The sequence below is a fragment of the Miscanthus floridulus genome, chromosome 2 (genome assembly GCF_019320115.1).
Source record: "Miscanthus floridulus cultivar M001 chromosome 2, ASM1932011v1, whole genome shotgun sequence".
Taxonomy (NCBI): Eukaryota; Viridiplantae; Streptophyta; class Magnoliopsida; order Poales; family Poaceae; genus Miscanthus; species Miscanthus floridulus.
Window position 1 is genome coordinate 54,089,564 of NC_089581.1, and position 25,839 is coordinate 54,115,402.

Consider the following 25,839-nt stretch of genomic DNA (forward strand, 5'->3'; position numbering starts at 1 on the left):
CTTGCCATATCAATGAGTGTTCTATTCTTCCTTTCAACAAGATCATTTGATTGTGGAGTGTACTTGGATGAGAATTGATGTTTAATTCCAAATTTATCACACAACTCATTAATTCTAGTGTTCTTGAACTCACTACCATTGTCACTTCTAACTCTCTTAATGGTCGTTTTAAACTCATTGTGAATGCCCTTGACAAATGATTTGAAAGTTGCAAACACATTACTTTTGTCCACTAGAATGAATACCTAAGTGTATCTAGCATAATCATCCACTATCATAAAGCCATATTTGTTTCCACCGATACTAGTGTATTGTGCTGGCCCAAACAAATCCATGTGCAATAACTCAAATGCTTTACTAGTGCTCATCATGTTTTTCTTAGGATGGGTGTTTCCAACTTATTTGCTAGCTTGACATGAGCTACAAAGCTTATCCTTCTCAAACACAATATCTTTCAAGCCTTTAACCAAGTCATGCTTAACTAGTCTATTCAATTGTTTCATTCCAACATGACCAAGCCTTCTATGCCATAACCAACCCATATTAGACTTAGTGAACAAACATATAGATAGTTGAGCTTCACTAGCATTGAAATGAACAAAGTATAGATTCTCATATCTAAAGCCCTTGAAGATTAAGTTAGAGCTATCTACCCTTATGATCTCTACATCATCTACCCCAAATATGCATTTAAATCCAAGATCTCCCAATTGAACCACGGATAGCAAATTGAAGTTCAAGCTCTCTACTAGCAACACATTGGATATACTCATGTCATTGGATATTGCAATCTTACCAAGTCCTTTGATCTTGCCTTTACCATTGTCACCAAATGTGATACTATCATAACCATCATTGCCATTGGTATTGATTGAGTTGAACATTCTTGCATCACCGGTCATGTGTTGAGTGCATCCACTATCAAGAACCCAATGCCTTCCTCTAGCTTTATGATTGACCTACAAAAGAAGATCAATTCTTTTTAGATACATAAACTTGCTTGGGTCCTTGAAGGTTAGTGACCAAGCTCTTTGGCACCCAAATAGCTTTCTTCTTTGAGCCCATCCATGGTGTACCAATAAACTTAGCATTTACATCATTTGTACCCTTAGTAAGCACATAGAAAGAATCAATCTTAATTGAGGATATATTAGCATCTTTGCTCTTGTTCTTGCACTCATGCTCTTTATGACCAACTTCCTTGCAACTTGTGCAAAACCGACCATTGTTCTTCACAAAACTAGTCTTGTGAGAAACAAAGGTTGCCTTAACTTTTTTGGGGTATAGCCCAATCCCTCTTTGTATAGAGAAACTCTTTGGCTACCTAAGCACATAAGCAAGCGGTCCTCACCACCATAGGCCTTAGCCAAGGTGTGAGTGAGCTCATTGACCTCCGTCTTGAGGGTCTTATTCTCAACTATTTGTGAGTCATCACCAATGAAACCATCACTACTAGATGAGGTGAAAGTAGAAGTGCTACAAGAAGGGATAGCCGATGGGGACTGGAGGGCAAGGTTTCCGGCGTTTAAGGTCACAAACGGTGATCCTCGCCACTCGGATCACCGGCCAGTGATTGTGGACACGGAATGGGGGCTGGAGGTGAGAAGGTCACGGCATAACCCGCCTGCATTCCGTTTCGAAGCAGGTTGGGTGCAGGAGGAGCAATGCGGAGTCATCGTTGAAAATGCCTGGAGCTGACAATGAATTCTCCATCGGGGCAAGTGCATGAGGCTGTATATAATGTTGCACTGGATTTGTCCGATTGGAGTCGTAATGTTTTGGGTGATCTAGAGAAAAGAATAAAGGGGGCAAGGAGGAGTCTGGAGGCGTGCCGCAGGAGGCCGGTCACTGACTCAACGCCGGCCAAGTTAGAGATCCTGAAGTATCGGCTTGAGGAGAAAAAAAAAATCTGTACTGGAGACAGAGGGCGAAGGTGCACTGGTTGGCAAAGGGTGACCGTAACACAAAATTCTTCCATCAATATGCATCCGACAGGAAGAAAAGAAGTAGAATGAGAAGGATAGTGTTGGATGATGGGCGTGTAGTGGAGGATGAGATGGAGATTGTGGGGGCGGTGACTAATTTTTATAGTGATCTTTTCTCTTCCCACGCAGGTAACAACAATGGTGATGATCTGCTACGTTGTGTGGGAAATAAAGTTACACCAGAAATGAATGATATGTTAATGCAAGAATTTTCTGATGAGGAGATCAAACAAGGGCTGGATGGTATTGGAAATTTGAAGGCGCCGGGCTGTGACGGTATGCCGTCCCTTTTCTACAAGAATTTTTGGGGTACGGTCGGTGTTGATGTTACTAAAGAAGTGAAGCAGTTTCTGAATGGGGGACAAATGCCAGCGTCGTGGAATGACACTATGGTAGTTCTAATTCCCAAGGTTCAGCATCCAGAAAGGTTGAAGGATTTACGACCAATTAGTTTGTGCAACGTGGTGTACAAAATTGCATTGAAGGTACTCTCGAACCGTCTCAAGACTATCCTGCCCTATATTATTTCACAGAATCAGAGTGCCTTTGTCCCTGGGCGCTTAGTTACTGACAATGTCCTCATAGCATATGATCTGACACATTTTATGCAAACTAAGAGAAGTGGCAGTGAGGGGTGTATGCAGCTCTAAAGCTTGATATGAGCAAGGCGTATGACCGGGTGGAGTGGGTGTTTGTGGAGAAAATGATGAGGCGTTTGGGTTTCAATTAACAGTGAATTAATCTAATTATGAAATGCATCACCACGGTGAAGTATAGAGTAAAGATCAATGGCGAGATCACGGATCAGATTTGTCCATCAAGGGGTCTCCGTCAGGGTGACCCTATTTCACCGTACTTGTTCTTGTTATGTGCAGAAGGATTCTCGGCCATGTTGAATGCAGCGGAGGAGGAGGGCCGGCTCTGCAAGGGGTTTCTATATGTGCAACAGCTCCGAGCATGACCCATCTACTATTCGCGGATGATTCTTTGCTTCTCCTTAAAGCTGATGAAAGGAATGCAGTTCATCTACGAAACGTGCTACAATTGTACGAGGCATGTTCGGGGCAAATGATTAATAAAGAGAAATCCTCCATTTTGTTCAGCAAGAACAAGTCCAAGAAAGGAGAACTTTTATGGACGTCCTAGAGCTGACGCAAGAGGCTACAAATGCAAAATATTTGGGTCTGCCGGTGTACATGGGGAGATCAAAAGCCAATTTATTTGCTTATCTTAAAGAGAGAGTGTCGAAGCGGATTCAAGGTTGGAAGGAGAAGCTGCTCTCCAAAGCTGGGAAGGAGAGCTATTGCCCAAGCTATTCCATCTTATGCAATGTCCTGTTTTGACCTCACTAAATCTTTATGTGATGAAATCAGCAGCATGATCTGTAGATTTTGGTGGGAACAACAGGACAAGGAGAGAAAGATGCATTGGGTTTCATTGGATGTTATGAGTAAAAGGAAGGAGAAGGGGGGTCTTGGCTTTCGGGATCTACATTTGTTCAATTTAGCAATGTTGGCAAGGCAAGGTTGGCGGCTTGTGCAAAATCCCAACTCACTTTGTGCTCAAGTGCAGGAAGGACCGGGCATCATAAGAGGTTTTCAGGCGTTGAAAAACGGACTAATTTGGAGAGTGGGGCACGGCAGCAATATTAGAATCTGGGGAGATCCTTGGCTCGAAAATGGGGTGTCTAGGAGGCCGGTCACTCCAAGGCGGCACACTATCTTGACAAGGGTTGAGGAACTCCTGGAACCTGAGACGGGATCGTGGGATGTACAACTCGTTAAAGATGTTTTTTGGGAAGAAAATGTGAAGTATATCCTGGCCACGCCCACAAATCCAGGGCACGAGGATTATTTAGACTGGCACTTTGATCGGCGAGGTGTTTTTTCAGTAAAGTCAGCATATCATGTGTTAGATGACGAAAAGGAACGTGTGTGCGGCAAGGGGGGCAGTGCAGTCATGCTGGTGGCACTGATCGGCGAGGGATGATATGGAAGAAGCTGTGGAAGCTACCCTGCCTACCCAAAATGAAGCAGTTTATGTGGAGATTAGCACGAAACAGTCTGCCTCTGAGAATGAACATTCAGCGGCGAGGGATGACGCTGGACACCAGATGTCCGGTTTGTATGAGGCTAGATGAGGATGGCGGCCACTGCTTCCTCAAGTGTAAGTTTGTAAAACACGGTTGGCTTGACTTACAGCTGGAACCGGTCCGTCAGAAGCTTCTCCCAAAGGCGTCGGCATGGGAGGTGATACAAGAAATCCTGAACCTGAAGAAAGATGAATGCTTAAAGACTGTCATTCTGCTGTGGCGATGGTGGGACGTTCGAAACAAGCTAAACAAGGGAGAAAGGGGCTTATCACGAGATGGATTTATGGCTGATGTCCTACGTCTGATGGGTGAACTTGGGCACAAGGAAAAGCAGATGTTGGAGAGGCCAGCCAATGTGCAGCAGAAATGGGCACTTCCACCACCAGGTTTGCTGAAGATCAACTCAGACGGAGCTTTTGTTAGCGATACCCTGACAGGCGGATGGGGATTCATGATCAGGGATCACTGTTAGATAATCTACTACTATTTTGTGTGAACACAGCATGAAAAGTCAGCACCGAAAAAGTCCCCTGCTGTGATACTGTAGCGCTGCAGGTGCAGGCGCCGCACGGCTCACCTGCAGCACTGTAGCCACATGCAGAGACCGGCGCACAGTCAGCCCTATATGTTATCTGGTTACTATTACAGCATGTGCGTTGTATTAGGACTAGATGGATAGAGTTATATAAATAGACTACCATGGTAACTCAGTAAAGAGAGTTTAGATTTGTCATCTCCCAGACAGGGCTTCGGTCAACGCTGGTATCTTGTACTGTGTGTGCATGCTCTGTTCTCCCTTCTTCTTCTAGCTCTAGCCATAGTGTGTGGGGACGGACAACGCTTGTTCGTGGTCGGCACGGCTAGTGGGTGCACGGTAACACTGGCGGGTGCTCGGTAAGACTGATGAGTGGTTCACTCACCTGAGCCGGTGATCCTGTGGGCCAACAAGTGGTATCAGAGTCGTACAAGCGTCATCGTCAGACTAACCGCTGGCGATGACGGACGGTTCGGAGATGGACGACAGCAGTGGCATTACTGTGGATGCCTAGCCATGACCGGACGTCATTGTTCGCACGGTGCGGAAGGTTAGCGACACTAGTTGGCCGATGCTGACTCACATCAACTATGGAGAGTGGTCGGTGACCATGAAGGTCAAGCTCAGAGCCCAACATCTCTAGAATGTTGTTGACAAGGGCACCGACAATAAAGAAGATGACATGTCAGCATTGAAGGCTATCCTCACTGCTGTACCGACGAAGTACAGAGAGCCGTTGGGGGCGAAGAGCTCGGCTAAGGAGGCGTGGGAGGCTATTGCGGCGATGCGCGCCTGTTTCGACCGCGCAAAGAAGGCGACGGCCTAGCTTCTGAAGCAGGAGTACGCCAACCTCAAGTTCAAAGATGGTGAAATGGTGGAGGACTTCTCCCTCCTCCTGTAGACGCTCATCAGCAAGCTGAAGAGCCATGGCATCACCATCGATGAAGAGGAGGCGGTCTCCAAGTACCTCCACTCTGTGCCGGCAAAGTACATCCAGATTGCTCTCTCTATAGAGACCATGTTGGACTTATCCACCCTCATCATTGAGGATGTGACAGGCTGTCTGCGGGCGATGGACGAGCGCCTGGAGCAGGCGACAGCAACGAAGGACAGCGGAAAACTCCTGCTGCCAGAGGAGGAGGGGGTTGCTCGGAGGAACTCCGGAAAGGCAGCCTCCTCCAGCCGTAGTGGCGATGGCAAGCACCACGGCAAGGCTTCTTCGGAGAAGAAGAAGGTCGACCCTAATGCCTGCCGGCGTTGTGGGAAGATGTGCCATTGGGCACAGGAGTGCCCAAATCACAAGCAGGAGAAGAAGGCTGAGGCTCATCTGACGCAAGCCGGTGATGAGGATGAGGCCACTATCCTGATGGCGATATTCTATGCATTGCACGACATCGAGGTCAAGGAGAGGGAAGAGGCGACGATAGTGGAAGGACCTGGGAAGGCCCTGAAGACTGTCAACCTCGATAAACCACACGTCCAAGTTCTCCTCGGGCGTGTGGGCGCTGACCAGGAGCAGCGGTGGTATCTGGACTCTGGTGCCAGCAACCACATGATGGGCTCCAAGGCATCCTTCTCCGAGCTCGACGATGATGTTACCGGTACGGTGAAGTTTGGTGATGGCTCAAGGGTGGCTATCCAAGGGCATGTCACCATCATCTTCAGGTGCCAGAACGGGGAGCATCGCACGCTAACGGATGTATATTACATCCCGTAGGTGCTTCTAGCATCATCAGCATTAGTCAGCTGGATGAGCATGGTAGTGAGGTACTTATCAAGGATGGAGTCCTTAGGATCAAGGACCAGGAGCAGCGACTTCTTGCCAAGGTGAAAAGGTCCCTAAACCGATTGTATCTGCTCGACCTAAAGGTAGAGCAGCCGGTGTACCTGGCGGCAAGGCACTCCGAGGAACCATGGATGTGGCATGTCCGGTTTGGACATCTCAGCTTCGACGTGCTTGGTCGACTAGAGAAGATGGTCCGAGGGCTACCCCACATCAAGCACGAAGGCGAGCTGTGTGACAGCTGCCTGGCTAGAAAGCAGAGGAGGCTACCTTTTCCAAAGGCGGCCAAGTATCACGCGAAGGACGCTCTCGAGCTCATCCACGGCGACCTCTATGGGCCGATCACGCCTGCTACAAACGGTGATCGGCGGTACTTCCTCTTGCTCATTGATGATTGTAGTCACTACATGTGGTTGCAACTCCTGACGAGCAAGGATGAAGCGGCGGCAGCGATCAAGAAGTTCAAGATGCGCGCGGAGGCCAGGAGCAGCAAGAAGCTCCGCGTGCTGAGAACTGGTCGCGGTGGCAAATTCATTTCGGTGGAGTTCGCTCCATACTGCGTGGATCAGGGTGTGGAGCGACACCACACCGCGCCGTACTCGCCACAGTAGAATGGCGTGGTGGAGCGACGGAACCAGACGGTGGTCGGCATGGCTCGATCCATGATGAAGACCAAAGGCATGCCGGCAAGGTTCTAGGGGGAGGTAGTGACCACGGTGGTGTTCATCCTCAACCGCGCTCTGACCAAAGCCCTGACGGGCAAGATGCCGTTCGAAGCTTGGTATGGACGCAAGCCGAGCATGTCCTTCCTCCGAATATTTGGCTACATCAGCCATGTCAGGAAGATGAAGTAAAACCTTACCAAGCTAGAGGACAGGAGCACACCTATGGTGTTCCTAGGCTACGTAGAGGGTACCAAGGCGTACTGGCTCTATAACCCATGCGGAGACAAGGTGCTTGTCTCACGCGACGTCGTGTTCGACGAGGAGGTGGCTTGGGACTGGAGCAGTCCAAGCATGGGGGAAGCTGGCGGCTTCACCAGCACCTTCGTCGTCGAGCACTTGGTCATCTACGGTGGTGAAGACACTGGGAAAGAGGTGTAGAGCACTTCGGGAGAGGTGCCGAGCACTCCTGGGGCAGTGTCGAGCACTTCGGGAGGGATGTCGAGCACTTTGGGAGGAGTGCCGAGCACTCCTAGAGGGATGCTGAGCATGCCAGGAGTGGTGCCGGGAGGTTTTGCAGTGGTGACGACCACTACAGGACGGGTGCCGAGCACTCCCGTGGCAGACCCAAGACATCTTGCAGTGGTGCCGACCACTCCAAGACTAAGGCTGGGCACTCCTACAGTGTGGCCGAACACTGCAGGAGTTATGACGAACTGTCCAGAAGTAGTGATGAGCACTCAAGGTGCTATGCCAAGCACTCCGGCGGAACAGGGAACTCCATCGACGCTGATCGAGTTCGCCTCACCTCCAAGTGACATCGCTGAGTTCATGGATGCCTTCCACGAAGGTGAGGAGGTGCAGTTCAGCAGGCTGGACGACATCGTCGGCGGCACAGGACCCTCAAGACTGGCTGGTCAGCTACTCAATGACGCAGAGCTACTGCTCGTTAGTGCAGAGGAACTACCCATGTTCATGCTGACTGAGCGGGACAGAAACTAGCGACGGGCGATGCTGGAGGAGATGAAGGCGATCGAGAAAAATGAGACATGGCAGCTCGTCGATCCACCTCCAGGATGCCGTTCGATCAGGCTGAAGTGGGTGTATAAGGTCAAGCGGGATGAGCTCGACGCCATTGTAAAGCACAAGGCACGCCTCGTTGCCCGAGGCTTTGTTCAGCGTGAGGGCATAGACTTCGAGGAAGTCTTTGCGCCAATAGCGTGCATGGAGTCCGTTCGTTTGCTACTAGCCTTGGCAGCAGCAAAGGACTGGCGTGTCCATCATTTGGACGTTAAACCGGCCTTCCTCAACGGCGAGCTGGCAGAGACGGTCTTCGTCAGGCAACCTCCAGGTTTCGCCGTCAAGGGAGAGGAGCACGGGGTGCTTCCGACTGCGCAAGGCGCTCTACGGGCTACGACAAGCCCCACGAGCATGGAACGTCAAGCTTGACGCCACGTTGGGCGAGCTTGGGTTTCAGCGGTGCGCAACCGAGCACGCGCTCTACATGCGGCGACGGGGGAAGGAGGAGCTCGTCGTCAGCGTGTATGTGGATGACCTGATCGTCACCAAGTTCGTCGAAACTGGTCGACAACTCGTGGACGTCCTCACCAAGCCGCTCGGACGTCTTCGACTCAAGGAGTTGAAGGAGATGATCGGCATGGAGGGGGTACAAGGGTTAGCAGTAGGATTAGGAGAAGATTGTTAGATAGTCTACTGCTACCTTGTGTGAACACAGCAAGGGAAGGCGGCGACGAAAAGGCCCCCTACTGTGATACTGTAGCCGCTCTAGGTGCAGACGCCGCACGGCTCACCTACAGCACTATAGCCGCATGCAAAGGCCGACGCAGAGTCAGCCATGTATGTTATCTAGTTACTGTTACAGCATGTGCGCTGGACTAGGACTAGATGAATAGAGTTTATAAATAGACTATCACGACAACTCAGTAAAAAGAGTTTAGATTTGCCATCTCCCAGACAAGGCTTCGGCCAATGCTGATGTCTTGTACTGTATGTGTATACTTTGTTCTTCCTTCTTCTTCTAGCTCTAGCCATTGCGTGTGGGGATGAACAACGCTTGTTCGTGGTCGATACGGCTAATGGATGCTCGACAACACTAATGGGTGCTCGACAAGACTGATGAGTAGTTTACTCATCTGAGCCGATGATCCTGGGCCAACAATCACAGCGGTGAAGCTGTTGTTGCTGGGGCAGGGCACTTAGCTGCTGTGCCGGATGTGATTACTGCGGAGTCGTTGGCGTGCTCACAGGCCCTTCTCTCAGCGACTGGTATCTCACGGGTACAAATTGAAGTTGACTCTTCTGTGCTGAAGCAAGCAATTTCATCCTCATCTATGGATCTTGCAGCTTGTGGTATGCTGATTAGAGATATACGTGAGCTACTGCGGGATCAATTTGTGTGAGGGTGTCGAGTTAATCCCTAGGTCTTGTAATGCCGCTGCGCATGATCTAGCCAAGCTCGGTTTGAGTTGGGACCCGGGTGAGTCCTGTGTTTGGACGAACCCTCTCCCAGAATTTGTAAAAGACTTAGTGTCTCGCGATGTTGTCGAGTTTTCAAATTTAATAGCAAGGCCGTAGAGCCAGATTGCAAGTTCAAAAAAAAAAACGGTTTAAACCAAAATCGCAAACATTTGCGCGAGGAGGCGATGCACGGGCGGGCCGGTTCCGGCGAGGCGCGGAACAAACGAATGCGGTTGGTTTGCTGGGCCTGGTCGGGCGGCGGGTGCCTGCGTGCGTGAAGAGCCCGCTCGGTGTGCCCCGCTTCGGCCTTCCAAGCCTGGTTTCGAGGCCCGTGTTAAGAGCAGTTTTTTGCTTCATTGCTGTTAACAGAAAAATGCAATGAAGCATCACATGGAAATTCGTCTACAGAAAAACATTTCATTGCTGTGCTTCCACTATGCCGGCACCGTGCATTCTATTCTATCAGTGAAAACAAGCACTCCATCTCACTCGGAAGCCTCGGAGTCGGAGTCCAACTCTCGCATGGAGGTTGAAAGCCCCAAATCCACACTGATCGAACAGTCAGGAACTTGGAACACAATGCAAGCATTTCTGAGATCAAACTGACACACCACTCTTTTCTTCTCATTTTCCTTTCTTCACAAACAATGACACCATGGAAATTATACAGCACAACACACGCTAGAGAGGGTAAGACAACTATTACAACTTAGTATATTATTACTGCACACACGCCAATGGTGAACGAAGAAAACGAAAGAATATTATATGCTGTGTACTGTGACTCTGACGGACCAACCACACCGCAGGCACCCCTGCTACATACCCGGGGGTGCCTGCCTGGCCTGGCCTGGCCTCCGCGAGCCTCTGGTCTGGAGCCTCTCTTCTTCAGAAAAAACTCATCCAGTCTAACACCCACCTGTACAACGCCCACGGGGTATCGTCTAAATCTTTTTTAGCTACAACAATGTGAGTCGAGCAGCATCATATCAGTCACCGCAAGGAGTTCTTCAGCGACCGAACGGTCATCACGAGCTGCTGCCGCTCGCCTTCCACCTCAGCGAACTTCAGGCTAATCTCCGAGTACCGTTCGTGCAGCTCCTTCAGCTCCTCCTCCATCGCCTTGTTCCTCTCCTTCAGTGAGGCCAGCTCCTTTGCTGACTGATCGGCCCAGTTCCTGACATAGATGAGTCGTTGCCAGCAGCAAGAAATGTCAGTCAGACAGTCGTGGTTCATGTGTTTCTGAACTTAAAAAGGGTGTACGGAGTATGTGTCAGCTGAGTTTAAATGATTGATGTACCTCATGTCATGCACGTTGCAGTCACCGTCTTCACCCTGTCTGTTGGTGCCTGGCAGTGCAGTAGTGCTCCCAGTGGAGCCGGTATTGTGTTTGATGCGCTTATTATTAGTATGCTGATTGTCCTGCAAAAACAGCACTTTGGGTAACTTTCTGTGCACCAAAGTGTATTATTACAATCTAGTAAGCAGTTCTATGTAAAGGTCGCTCAATGATGTAAAGCAATATATCATGTTCTCATCAGTGGGGCCCTGTATGCAATAAAGCTATTCCATGAGCTATGATGATATGGGAACAGGTGGATAGAACTAAAGAAAATTTTGTCTTCCCATGTGCAAAGAGACAGAAATCATGACATTTTTTTCACAGACGTGCTCATACTTTTGTTGATGCCTTGTATGACCAATTGCTCATTCTACTGACTTATATGGATACAAAAAAGGAAGTTACAGCTACTGGTTCAGATGCCAGTCCGGAAGCAAAAGTTGCAAGAGTTTATGTTTCCATTTTTAGATGGATTTTGAGCAAATAATGTTTTTCAGCATTGCAGTTATTAACATCTACATTATCACAAGACTTTTAGGTTATAGATATGCCAAAAGAGAAGAATAGAAAAGTATCTCAGTACACAAACCAATTAAAAGGAGAACTGTCTGCACTGAACTGGAAACATATTTGCTTTGCAGAATTTACCTTCACATCTGAATTTTGACCATTTGCCTTTGTCCCTTCCCGGGTTTCAAGGGATCTTCTCAGCTTCAGCACCTGAGAAGCAAGGTTGTCTTTCTCAGACTCCTTCTTGGACAGCAAAGTTTTCAAGTTGTCACACTGGAGTTTTAGTGACCCAATATCTATTTGCAGCTTTCCAATTGTCTCCTCCTTCTCGTTCTTCAAACGTTTTAAATTGTGTAGTTCGTCCAAATGCATCTTCACTTGGTCCTTGAGAGATACAAGCTCTTTATTTAGTGAAGTAATCTCAGCACTTTTGTCTTGCAATTGCATGTCCTTTTCACTAATTCCAGCGAATTCCTTATCTTTCTGCTCATTCTTTTCAAAGAGGTCGTTTCTCTCACTGGATAGCTTGTCGATCTTGGCATTGAGTAGGTCGATTTCTTCTGACAGAGCATTCAGCCTTGCTTCATCGCATCTTTTTTGGTTATGGAACTCCTCACTCTTGCTTTTTAGCTCCATCAGTAGCCTGTCTATCTCCTTTGACTTGAAATCCACTAGGGTTATTAACTGTTGGACCTTCACCCGGTGCTGATCCTGAACTGATCCAAGATCACCTTGGGCCTTCTGCAGTAACTCTTCTAACTGGCTCTTCTGCAGCTGCAGCTCCGCAATCTCTTTTCTTGCTTGCACAAGGTGTTGTTCATTTGCACTGAAAGCAGAAGATACTTGTGAAGACAACACCTTGAATTCCTCCTGAAGTCGTTCTGCAGTAGTTGCATTATTCCATCTTATCTTCCTCAAAGAATCCTCAGCCTTAATGGCCCGTTGCTCTTGTTCCACCTTTGCACTCATTATTTCTGCTATGTCAGCCTCAAACTTTTTAGCCTGTGTCTGGAGTTCATTATCCAAGCTCTCAACATTGGCCTCAAGATCACTTATAATAGCCAAATGAGCTGAACACTCATATTGCATCCTTAGCTGCTCCCTCAGTTGTGTTTGCTCCAGCCTTGTAGATATGTCATGGTTCTCTTGCTTTAGAATCTCATAATCAAGTGCAAGTTGCTCCATTTGCATCTCGATATCCTCACGATCTTTCTTGTACAACTCAATTTCATTGCTCAACTCAAGGATTTTCTTTTCAAGCTCAGAGGTAGAGATGTCATCACGCTTCTTTGCTAGTGCATCCAGCATAAGCTCATCTTCCTTCTCTTGGTATGAACTCGTCTCAGATAAGGCTATTTTGTGTCCAGAATTGTGCACATTTGACAGTGCATGCTCATATTCTGCCTCCTGTGGATCATCCCGTGTATCCTCTTGCAAAATGGAAATCTCTCTGTTCTTTTGCTCCAACATCTCATCAAGATCTTTCACAGCCAGAAGCAGCTCAGAGTTGGATTCCTGCATCTTTTGCAGTTGTAGACGAAGATCTGCATTTAGATTCTTCTCGTGACTCAGATCTTGCTTCAGTTCTTCAATCTGTGACCATGGGTCATCCCCATCTGAGAGCCGTTTCCCTGAGCCATTTGAATCATGGATCGTCTTCTTTGCCCCTCTGAGTCCTTCACATTCTCTTCTGAGTGCATCCCTCTCCTCCCTCAGGCTACTCATCTCCTTGGAGAGATCTTGCCCACGCAGACTCTCCTTCACAATTTGCTTTCGGAGAGTCTGCAACTCCATATCCGAGACATCCAATTTCCTGGTTAAAGTGGCTATCTCACTTCTTAGCTTCTCCACATCATCATCTTCCCCTCTTAACCCTGCCTCGCCAGAATTGCTCGTTGACCCATCCGTACTAGCATCAGGAGCTGAGCTTCCTGACCAGTCACCTGAACTGGTCAATGGGTTCCTCACGGTGCCATTGTTGGCAAATGGTGAGAGAGCATTGCTACTATCCTGAAGAAATGAGTTGTGCATGCTTGCGCTAATCTTGGGGGTATATCTCCCAGAACTTCCATCTGAACCAGACACCGAGATGGCTATCGAAACTGCTGCCATTGTGGAGATGGCCCACAGGGACAGGGTCAACAGATATAGGCACATTTCTTCTTGATGGAAACCTCATGCCTGGAGGTTTTCTTAACAACAATCCATCCTGTACAAGGAGAGATATCAACCATCAGGAGAACACAAGAAAATCAAATCACATCTAGCATGCATTGTTCAGTTCTAAAATGTTCCCATCTACAGTCTACAGGCATGAGAAAATCAGATCTCAAACAAAAAGTGACATACAGCTTATTATCATTCAGATATAACTTAGGCTCCCTTTGGCCCTTTTTTATTTTGCAATGCTCTTTGTATGCCAAAAGCCCTCTTTCTTAGCAATCACAAGATGAAACAAAGAAAACCAATGATGATGAATCCAAACGAGGAAAAGCTCTAAAGAATTCCCCAAAGACCCACTTACTTGCACAGGACTCATTGCATCCGTGGCCGCTCTAGCCTTCTCGCCGTCCTCGTCCTCAAACCGGCTCAGCTGGCTCTGCAGTGTGGTTCTCCTCTGTGGCGTCTTTGCCACCGGCGAGGCGTCGCCGTTCTCGCTGTTGTCACCGGGAGGACAACAATCAGTAACCAAGCAATGCCCCAACCAAGCGAATGCTTAAGACCCAAACCACAATTCAGTAGCAATGACTATAAATCTGGTTGAGATGGCTCAATCCCAAAGGCTCAATAACAACGCAGCGGCGGCAATGGCTAAATCTGGCTGGGGGCGAGACGATCCTTAAAGCTCAAACAAACAACAATGAGGCAGAGATGTGTGCGCAGATTAATCCACCACCCAACGCACCTCGCGTCGTCTCCACACCCACCAGCGCCACCCACCACCCGCTGGATGGTCACCTGTCACAGGAAGCGAAGCACCAGCGAAACATCAAAATCAGATAAACCGCGAGCACGTCGCCGTCGCAGGTCACAAGAAAACGGCACGACCCTTTAAGGGATGCGAGGGAGGGGAGGGGAAGAGAGAGCAGAGATGGTGAGGCTCACGTGCAGCAGCGCGCCGGGGCTGCCCTTGAGCGGGAGCGTCACCGCCGACGGCTTCAACGCGTCGGCGTACTCCGCCAGGTTCACCGTGGCCTCCCCCAGCAGCGCCGCCTTGCTCGACCCCTGCACCGACAGCATTGCCCGAGTCAAGATCGATACCGGAATCACCACCGTCGGTTAATCACGAATTAGTTAAGCGGCGGGCGGCGGCGGCTGGTGGCTTACGGTCTCATAGACGAGGAACTGGTAGATCTTGTCCTTGCCGGCGGCGACCTTGGTGGCCTCCATGATAGGGGCCGCCCACCGGCACGCGCCGTCGGTGACCTCCGCGGGCTCCGACCGCGCCGTCGGTCGGCCGGCGTCCTGCGGGGTCACCACCACCATCATTGCCTCCCATCCCAGCTCGGGCACCTGCGGCAAGAACCACCCACCCTCCCGTCACGCGTCAATCAACAACAAAATTAAAATCCGAAGCTCTGCTTCAGGGCGACTGAGCCGTGCCTGCGTGGCGTGGAACTGCAGCTTGAACACGGCCTTGGCCTTGCCGCCGCCGCCGCGCCACCGCGACTTGAACATGTCGGCGGCGCCGCGCTAGGTCGCGCTCGCTCCCGGAACAGACGACTCTGCAAGAACGACTTCCGCCCCCCTTCCCCTCGCCCGCTGCCGCTGCCGCTGGGCCAGCTAGCTACTCCTTCACGGGAGCGTCCACCGGTGGCGGCATTGCAATGCCGCGCGCGGAAGAAGCCACCGGGCCGCGTGACGCCACCAGGGTTGGCGTCGCGGTGCGATGCGGTGGTGTGAGGTGCTGGTGGTGGTTAGTTGGAGCGGGAAGACCACCGCCGCCGCCACATGGTGGCAGAGCAAGCATAGATCTAGTGAGAGAGAGAGAAGGGGGGAGAACAGAACAGAGCTCAACTCAACAGAACTTTCTCTCCCTACAGCTCTGCTTTTCCTCCCTCACGCTCTTTCTCTCTCTGATTTGGGGGTTTAGGGGGACTAGAGAGAGAGGAAATGTAGTTGAGAGAAGGTTGTGATGAGAGGCTATAAAACGGAGGTCAATTGTTTGGGGAGAAGAGAAATCGAATTGATTTCTTGGGTAGTAGTACAGGCGTACAGCTGGGGAGGAGGGCGATTGAAGTCGGGTGGAGAAGTGACGGTAGGATGTTCAGCTGGCATTAAAGCCGGTCAGATAAGTTGGGTATTTATTACGAAAAAAAAATATCATAGATTCTAGTTGATAAGTTAGTTGATAATTTTAAGTGAACAGACTCTGCTGTAGTGTTGCTATTGCTATGCACCTGTTCGCTTGATCGTTTTTAGGGTTTACAGGCCCTATTTGTTTATAATCCGTACTTTTTAGCTTGTTTTTTAAGTTGGAATAGTATTTTTCTCTCACAATAAATCAGCCGGAATCGTGTTTCGACTTATATTTTCATCGAAGCGAACGGAGCCTAACCAACTGATGTTGTTTTGTTATGAGAAAAAAACATTATATTATTACTGATAAGCATGCGCTGATATGATCCAGATAACAGGGTGATGGATGGATGGAGTATGCTTGCTGCCTGCCGGAGCGTGTAGTAGCTGCTGTGCCGTGCCATTGCTTGAGCCTCACAACTGCAGCGACCGGGCTGCATGTGGGCCTGGGGATGGCAGTTGCTCCTCTCCGCTGGATGCTGGATATTCCTGTTTATTTTATTATTTTTTTGAGTTCTGCGTCACTGCACGTTGGATACAGTACTTGGATTTGGATCCATGGAGATGGGATGGAGGCTGGAGTGGACCATGACACGTGATGTGAGGAACTTACTTCAGACCAAAGTTACTGATGTTCAACCGTTGGACAATGGCCCATTTGGATTTTGGTTGTATGCGGAGGTTTTCTAGCGGCTAGCTAGTGAGAGAGAGACAGAGGGAAGCTCCACTTAATGTTCAACATTTGGTTGAAGGAAAAACGTGGCGAGTGGTTGAGTAACGTGTATTTCCTCAAAATAGCGAGAGGCAGAGAAAAATTTGTAAAGTTCATGGAGAGTATATATTAAGCTGATTTAATCTATGTTGTGGACTGAGTTGTCTACTATACTAAGTATGACGTAGTGACATATGTGGCCGGTCTCCGGTCGACAAAATCCTAGATTGATGATGTCAAGGAGTTATTAGTAGTTGAAGGCATTGTATGGAATACGAAAAAAAATCCAATTTCTACCTTTTTCAAAACTGATTTTTGTAAAATTTCTGTATGATTCATGTGGAACTCCTGTCCTAAAGAGGTGTAAATTCTTCACATGATTTCATATGCAGCAACAAAGAGAGCACCCCAATAGAAATTTGTATGCATACCGGAAGTCAAACTGAAGCAATTATACATTTATATGCTTATGAATTCAAGCTAAAATATTTTATGACAATATCCAATACGTCTTTATTTGTTAAGGATATACAATATGTTATTCGTTAAGGATGTACAATATGTTTGACCGAGCTGAAGATTTGTCATAGAACCACATTGTGAGGTCATGGTAAAAGGATCTCAGCAGTCAACAGGACATCACCCTTTAGGAGCTCTAAGAGAGAGAATAATAATAAAGAGCTATAAACAGGCTTTACACTAAGGTGGAAAGAAGAGAAGAGAAACAGACTTAAGTTTAATGTGAATGGGCTCTAAAAAAACTTATGTATTAATAATGAAATATGTCCTAGTAGTAGCCAACTGCTAAATAGATATGCTAACAAATGAGCTGTAATTTACATACAGCCAGTAGTTAATTGTATCATTATTAGCTGTACTCTAACACAACCTAGTCCGTCCTGCATTCTTGCTCACCTGGAGGCAAGGAAACAGTAAAAAACACAAATACAGTCATATGCGTTTACAACTTGGCAATGCCCGTGGTGGGACGTCGGATCCTGGATCCTGGTCCTGGCAACCGTTCCATACGCCCACATGATGTGCCTGATCTCCGTGGACAGGCGGCACCGTACATCCAGCAGGACGTCCCGACAGGCGTATCCCAGTGCTACGCATATACTCCTCCCTCCAAGTTCCAAAACAGGGGGCGGTGTGGAGCGTGGACATGCATCAGCCTGTTGTTTGTCTGTGGCTTTGTCGTAAACGATTGTAAATTTTTAGTCGAAACAGTATTTTTCTCTCACACAAACTAGTCAGCAGTACTTCTTCACGAACCAGCAACGATACAAACCAGCCAACCGAACAGACTGGTGGTAGTAGCTACACCCATCAAACTGCCTAGCTAGTACATACTCCTGATTTTCTCGTTTCTCGTGGATTGATGACGAGGCAGCAAAATATTTTATGGAAACCGCTTAATAGGCTGCGATTTGCGTCCACAGTTTTTCTTTTAGAATACTTGAAGGAATTTCCTAGAAACATAGAGTATTGCTTCAAGAGAAAAAAAAAGGTTTTATATCTCCAGTTCCGAAGCAATGCGTGGCTTACATCAAATTCAGAGCACAAGTCATTCTCTCGACGAAACACGTGCTAATACACGGTCGCTAAAAAAATAAAGAGTGCAGAACATAAGCAGGCACAACCTCTTAACCCTGAAGTTCACTCAAAAGATACGAAGATAAACAAAAGGCATTGACGCCAGAGATGACATTCATTTCCACCGCTCAATGTTTTATATCCCTTGATTGACTTTTGTTATAGGCTTATAGCTACCAAGGATATTCTTTTTTCTAAAGGCTAGCAAGGATATTTGTCTTAATAAAAACTTGTGACCCATGTTATTATTATAGCATTCGTTGCAAAACAGTACTAGCCTATTATTATATGGATCGGAGTACTTGCCGTGAGAATATTATTTTGCTCTCATCCAATTTATTTAGTCGTGGAGAATCGTGGTAGATATGCTTTCTTGCGCACTCCTCTCCAACCATCAGCTCCTCCTCCTTTATTTCCTCCAATCCAAAGGGGAAAAAAATGACCATTCCTCTACGTTATGTTTTTGCACTGTTCCTTTGATATCGTCTGACCTTTTGCACCTCCGGAAAACCCGCGTATCTTTTCTCTCAATCATCCGCTCTCTTTTTCTTCGTCTGTCGTAAATTCGTAATCTGACTTGTGGGCGCCAGTTTTCCTTGCAACGAATGCGTTTGGTCATCGTCGTCTCGTCGACGTCGAGCACTCGTACAGCTCACACGCGTCGGTGAGCTGATCAGGCCAATCGCAGAAGAGGAAAGAAAGATCGAGCAGAGCGGAGCAGGTCCGTCAACCCAATGAACACGGAATCCTGCTGTTGCCCGTACGAGATTTCTTTCCCTAATTTTCACAAAAAGGGAGCTTGCATCGCATCACTCATTCACTCACTCGCATGTGGCCCCTCCGCATTAGGACAGTAGGGTTGGTTCAGTAGCTCTGTTCAAGCGTCCGTCGTACTCATAGAGTCGTAGCTCACTTATCAGTAAAATAACAGTGTTTTTCCTCCGACGACAAATCAGCATCCAGCCAGCCGAATAGCAGCCTTGTCCCCTGGTCTTTCTCCGGCGGCCGGTGACCGGCCGGCCACTGCACTGGCGCGGCACTGCAACGCCTCCGACGCCGTCCTTTGATTCCTCAGTCCCAGCCGACTCGTACAGTCGTACGTAACCAGCTGCCTGCTGCTCGGTTGGTCTGCAGTGACGTTGCGCGCGCTAACTAATTGCATGCCGGCATGCAGCAGATCCATTGGTTGGTCCCAGCCGCTAGCCGTGCCATGATCGATCGTCTCCTCCAACCTCGGATTGCATGCCCCCCGGCTGTACCTGTATCCGTTCGTGTCTGGAGGCAGATCAATTCGGGGAAGGGGCATGCTCGCTTGTCCGGGCAGTTTCGAGGCCGGTCCGACGCGACTACGGCGGTGGCTCACTCCGGGCTCGCTCCGGGCTGCCAGTGGGCAGATCCGCTGCCGCCTCACCCGGGGCGCCCGGCGTCTGCGTGCAGCGACCGCGAGGCGCCCGACGGCGGCGGCCATGGCTGCGGGGTGCTCGGTGCTGGCTTGCGACGACAGCGGGCGCGGCCGTGGTCGGGCGGCCGCCCGAGCTGCACCGAAGTGCCACGGCTGTGGCGCGGTGGCCGTGTGGAGTCGACGCCCTGCGCTGGTGTGCGGCGTTGGCGCCGTGGTGGCATGGACGGCGACGGCCTCCTCGTTTTCGTGTCTGCGGCGCCATGGCGGCGAGGCGGGCGGAGGTCCAGCGGGGCAAACCTGCCTCTCACGGTGACTGGCGGAGGTCGGTAGTGTCGACGGCGGGTGCTTGTGCCGGCGACGGCTTCAGCGTGCGGCAGGGTGTCGCGCGCGGCAGGGTAAGTCCAGTTCTGCATGTTGTCCGATCGGAGGGGGTGGCGGCCGACGCAGCTGTGCGGCTGCTGTGTGCAGCCGGCGCGTCGATGTCCCTCTGGAGAAGCTTCTGCGGGATGGCAGTGACGACGACGGTGGCGACGGGCTACGGTCCAACATCTTGGCTCAACGTATGTGCTAGGGGCACCTCGGGCGAAAGCCTTGGCGACGGCGACGTCTGTGGGCGCCGTTTTCCTTGTTGGGGGCGTCGTGTTCTTGTGCCCCCAGCCATGTCTTCCTCGGGTGAAAACCCGGTCCTTTCCTGGACAAGCGACGGTGACGCATTCGGCGTCGTACCCTTCCTAAAGGCGTCGCTGTGGAAATTCATCTCGGCCATGATGTCTCCTTCGGCGGATGTCCTCCGCCTCTCGGCGCTCGGTTGATGCGAGACGGCGAGTTCTGCATCGCGAAGTCGGAGCTGCTGCATCAGGGGATGTAGCTCGGCAACGATGACGCGTGTCGAACTCTCCTTCTCCGACGGCTGGGTTTTCAGCTTTAGAGGCTCGGCAATCGCCGCGGGCGGGGCGTGGGATCATGGCAGGAAGTCGGAGCTGCTCTTCGCGGGGCCGTTGAGCTCGGCAACGATGACCTGCTGCAGCCTACTGCTTCGGGCCCGATAGACTGACATCTTATGATGGGTTGTCGGTGTTTTGCCATGGGAAGTCGGAGCTGCTAGCTGCTTTGCAACTATGTTCGGCAACGATGACTCATGGTAGTGTGTACTCTGTCGCGTTGCGTGGGTGGGTAACCTTTCGTGGTGTTTGGCGCCACGCTTGGTTACCTTTTGCTTGTATATAAACTTCATTCGTCTTAATTGAAAGGCAGAGCTCCTGCCATTGTTTCAAAAAAAATTAGTTGTTTGAGAAAGTCTATACGTGACAGTATTGTCCGAGTCTAGACGTACGATGCCACAGGAGCTGATAAAACGTACCTCTCTGAAAACTTCGTTGTATGTGTGAAGTTGGAAGAAACGTGGCTGCCTATCTTGACTCACCACGGTTAGATGTTATGTATATATAAGAGTACAGGAGCGCAGGAGATTGCCTTGCGCTATAATCCAAGATTGGAGATCTAACCGGAGTACAACATAATTAAGGTAACTCTAAACATGGAAGCGCATGTCCTAGAATATCTCCGAGACCGTGTGCACCACGCTTACATTATACAACACGTTTCACACTATGGAATATAACTCTAGTTCTAACATCCTCCCTCAATCCAAGCTTCTCTTGCGACGAAGATTGAGATTGCTCTTAAACAGCTCATACTTGCCAACAGAGAGTGCCTTGGTGAAGCCATCAGCTAACTGATCTTTGGTAGATATAAACCGAACCTGTAGCTGTTTCTTAAACACTCTTTCTCGGACAAAATGAAAATCTATCTCAATATGTTTTGTCCTTGCATGGAACACCGGATTGGCAGATAAATATGTTGCACCTAAGTTATCACACCATAGAATTGGTGCCTGAGATAACTTGACACCAAGTTCTCCCAAAAGTGACTCGAGCCAGATCAATTCGGCGGTTGCATTAGCCAATGATTTATACTCTGCCTCTGTACTGGACCTTGAGACAGTAGCTTGTTTCCTTGCACTCCAAGATATAAGATTTGGTCCTATGAATATAGCAAATCCTCCAGTTGACCTCCTATCATCAACACTACCAGCCCAATCCGCATCGGAAAAAGCACTCAAACGAAAAGAACTTGACCGTGCAATAAACAAGCTTGTGTCTGAGGTGTATTGAACATACCGAAGTATTCGCTTAACAGCTGTAAAATGAGTGCTTGTTGGACTATGTAAAAACCGACACACCTTATTTACTGAGAAAGCCAAATCTGGTCGAGTAATAGTAAGATATTGGAGCGCACCAACAATGCTCCTGTATCTTGTACTGTCTTCTGCACTGAGAGGCGTCCCATCCTGACTTGATAAACGTTCAGTCACAGCAAGAGGAGTAGGCACGCCTTTACACTTCTTCATGCCTACCCGTGTTAGGATCTCATTAGCATACTTCTCCTGTGACAATTGTAGTCCACGGTTATCTCTAGCCACTTCAATTCCCAGAAAATAGTGCAAATCACCAAGATCTTTCAAGGCAAAGTCTTCTCTCAAATCACTAAGCAGAGCCTTAACAGCATCACTTGATGAGCTTGTCACAATGATATCATCAACATAAACAAGCATGTAAATTGTAATTCCAGATTTATTATATATAAATAGAGATGTATCAGATTTGGAAGCCTTGAATCCAAGCTTCACAAGTTTGGAGCTAAGTCTTGCATACCATGCTCTTGGAGCTTGTTTTAGGCCATATATTGCCTTGTCAAGTCGACATACCAGCTGAGGTTTACTTGGGTCTTCAAAACCAGGCGGTTGTCGCATATATACTTCCTCTTCCAGAACACCATGCAAAAACGCGTTCTGTACATCCAATTGTTTTAAACACCAATTTCTGGATACAGCAATTGACAGAACCAACCGCACTGTAGCAATCTTGACCACAGGACTAAACGTATCCTCATAATCAATTCCATATCGTTGTTTGAATCCTTTTGCCACCAAACGAGCTTTGTATCTATCAATCGAACCATCAGCTTTCCTTTTGATTTTATAAACCCATTTGCAGTCAATAAGATTACTGCCCTTCTCTGCTTCAACGAGATGCCATGTCTTATTTTTTATCAAGGCTGAGTATTCTTCGGTCATGGCTTGTTTCCACTTGGGATCATTTAAAGCCTCATGAAAACGAGTAGGTTCTCCCGTTGCACAATAGTTCAGCCATCGAACCGTACCATCCGTGAAAATCTTAGGTTTTACAATGCCGGATGTTGAGCGTGTACGATGATGAGCAGGAGGTGCTTCAGTTGTTACCGCTGGAGAGGATTGTGAAGATGCACCAGATCCTTGTGCGTTCGAAAATCCGCCGTTATCAGGTGCCGCCATCGCGATTTGCGACGCAGGTGCCGGTGCAGGCCCAGAGGGGAGCCCCCCATGCGTCGAAGGGCCATCAGACGCAGGCGAATCTGCCTCGATGGGCGCACTGGAAACCTGGTTAGGAACCGGCTGCAGGGCAGGAGAATCTGCTCTGGGATCGGAGCTCAGATCATTGGCACCCAACGGATCCGTGTGCTGCATTTGAAAAACATCAGGGGCGACGTCTTCTGGATAATTTTCCATCCCTAGATCCTGCACACAAGCTGAGTCTTCAACAGATATATTAGTATCATTAGCAATGCAATCTACACCCCCTGAATTTAAAAGGTGACTAGGCAGGAGATTTATTTCTTGACGAAGACGGGGTCCAGCATTTGGGTGAAGCTTGGAAAAGGGAAAAACATCTTCGTCAAAAATGACATCACGAGAGATATAGATACGGCCTGAATCAAGATCCAAACATTTGTAACCCTTGTGCAGTGTGCTATAGCCAAGAAAAACACACTGGATGGAACGAAATGCTAACTTATGAGCATTGTATGGTCTTAGGTTAGGCCAACACGCGCAGCCAAAAACACGGAGGAAGGAATAATCTGGTTTCTCATGCAGTAGACGCTCATGTGGTGTATCAAAATTGAGAATTTTACTTGGAAGCATATTAATAAGATGGGCTGCGGTTAAGAAGGCATGACCCCAATATTTTAGGGGCATGCCGGCATTGGCTAAAAGAGCTAGACCGACCTCCACAATATGACGGTGTTTTCTTTCTGCTATTCCATTCTGTTGATGGGCATGAGGACAAGAAACATGGTGGATAATGCCAATGCGGCGGAAAAAGGAATGAAGCTTCTCATATTCACCTCCCCAATCTGATTGAACGGTTTTAATCTTCCTCTCAAATTTCCTCTCAACCATTTGTTGAAATTCTTGGAAAACTTGCAACACATCAGATTTTTTCTTGATAAGGTAGATCCATGTAAATTTACTAAAATCGTCAATGAAGCTCACATAATATGTATATTGACCCATGGATATAGGAGCAGGCCCCCAAACATCTGATGCAATTAACTCCAAAGGATGGGTAGAAACACTAGTAGATACAGAGTAGGGTAATTGATGACTTTTAGCCATCTGACACGAGTTACACACTGACTCAAGATGTTTAGTACTAACACAAGGGAGATTATTTGAACTAATGACCTTCTCAACTATAGGAAACGCCGGATGACCAAGCCGATTATGCCATTTATTTGTAGATGGTCTACTGACTCCAAAAGCTTGCTTAATGGGTGCTTCTACCGAGATAGGATAAAGGCCGCCATAGGATCTACCTTGCTGCAGGATTCTCTTTGTTTCCCGATCCTTGATAAGAAAGAAGTTAGGATGAAATTCAACAAAGATATCATTATCTCGAGTGAGCTTATGGACAGAAAGGAGATCTTTCTTTATGGAAGGAACATGAAGCACTTTATTTAAGTGGAGATCTTTATCAGGGGTATGTAAAATTGCATGGCCAATGTTACTAATTTTCATACCTGCGCCGCTGGCGGTGTGGATCTTATCTTGGCCTTGATACTGATCATGCATTGTCATCTTTTCAAGCGCCCCGGTAACATGTTCTGAGGCTCCACTATCCACATACCAGTTTGTGTCATAGCCGTATGCAGTATTTGCTGCACCAACTGTCTTCTGATAGTTGCTATCTTCTTCATATCGATACCAGCAGCGGTTAGCCAAGTGACCCCCTTTCTTGCATATCTGACAGATTGGATCATCATTACTTTGACCTTGTTTAGGTGCATTGCCTCTTCCTGAATTTGGAGCACCACGACCGCCTCCACGGCCTGGATTTGAGCGCCCACGACCACGGTTGTTGTCACGGCCGCGTCCTCCAGAATTTCTTCCAGAACCTCGACCACGTCCTACCATGTTGGCCGAAGATTGGAACTGCCCGTTCTCTTGGAACATCTCCATACGCTGATCAAAGATGAGTAGCTGCGAATATAACTCACTCAAGGAAAGGTCACGACCAAGCATGGAAGTGACAAAAGGGTTGTAGTCAAAATCAAGTCCATTAAGGACAAAGTGAATCATCTCATCATCATCCACAACTTTCCCAACAGCGGCAAGTTCATCTTTGTATGAACACATCTTGGTAAAATAAGCAGCAGATGACATGTTACCCTTCTTTGTAGTAGACAGGAGGACACGAAGATTTGCAACCCGTGCCTTTGATTGTGCAGCAAACATCTTCTCCAGAACTCCCCACGCTTCTGCCGCCGTGGTTGCTGAAGCCACCGGCGCAAGTGCTTCGGGGGAGAGAGAATTCAGCAGATAGCTCAGAACCTGCTGATCGTTCTTCATCCAGGAGCTATACTCCGGATTATGGATCATCACCTTCTTACCATCGTCTTGATCAGCTTCCAGATTCTTGGGTGGTTTTGGGGTGGTTCCATCTAGGAACCCCATAAGCTCTGCTCCTCTAACAGCCGGAAGGAACTGCGCCCTCCAGAGGAGATAGTTGTCTCGCTTGAGCTTCTCGAAGACTTTGCCGAAGGGCGATGGCGTCGTGCTTGAGGAGGCCATGGTCGTCGGCGTCGGTCCCTGATCGAAACAGGGCTCAGATCTTGCGCGTCCCTGATCGATACAGGGCTCGTGGCGATCTTGAGTCGACGATCTTCAAGTCGGCGACTTTGGATGTACTATTGGAAGAGAGGCTCTGATTACCATGTGAAGTTGGAAGAAACGTGGCTGCCTATCTTGACTCACCACGGTTACATGTTATGTATATATAAGAGTACAGGAGCGCAGGAGATTGCCTTGCGCTATAATCCAAGATTGGAGATCTAACCGGAGTACAACATAATTAAGGTAACTCTAAACATGGAAGCGCATGTCCTAGAATATCTCCGAGACCGTGTGCACCACGCTTACATTATACAACACGTTTCACACTATGGAATATAACTCTAGTTCTAACAGTATGGTGAGTTTCATCTGAATGATGACCAGTGTGAGGTCGGCCCTTTGATGGAGGTCGGAGGACTTCACTGTGGCATTGTCCACTCTTTCTGCGAAT

At 48.5% G+C, this 25,839-nt stretch overlaps 1 non-coding gene and 1 pseudogene across 1 annotated transcript; both read right to left on the bottom strand.

Annotated features, from left to right (window-relative positions):
* Positions 1–10,151: 10,151 nt before the first annotated feature.
* LOC136524255 (COP1-interactive protein 1-like) lies at positions 10,152–15,474 on the bottom strand (annotated as a pseudogene).
* Positions 15,475–24,739: 9,265 nt separating this feature from the next.
* LOC136541048 (small nucleolar RNA Z247) lies at positions 24,740–24,872 on the bottom strand. Its single transcript, XR_010780154.1, has one exon. It is a non-coding gene; the product is annotated as a small nucleolar RNA Z247 (small nucleolar RNA).
* Between the last annotated feature and the right edge of the window lie 967 nt (positions 24,873–25,839).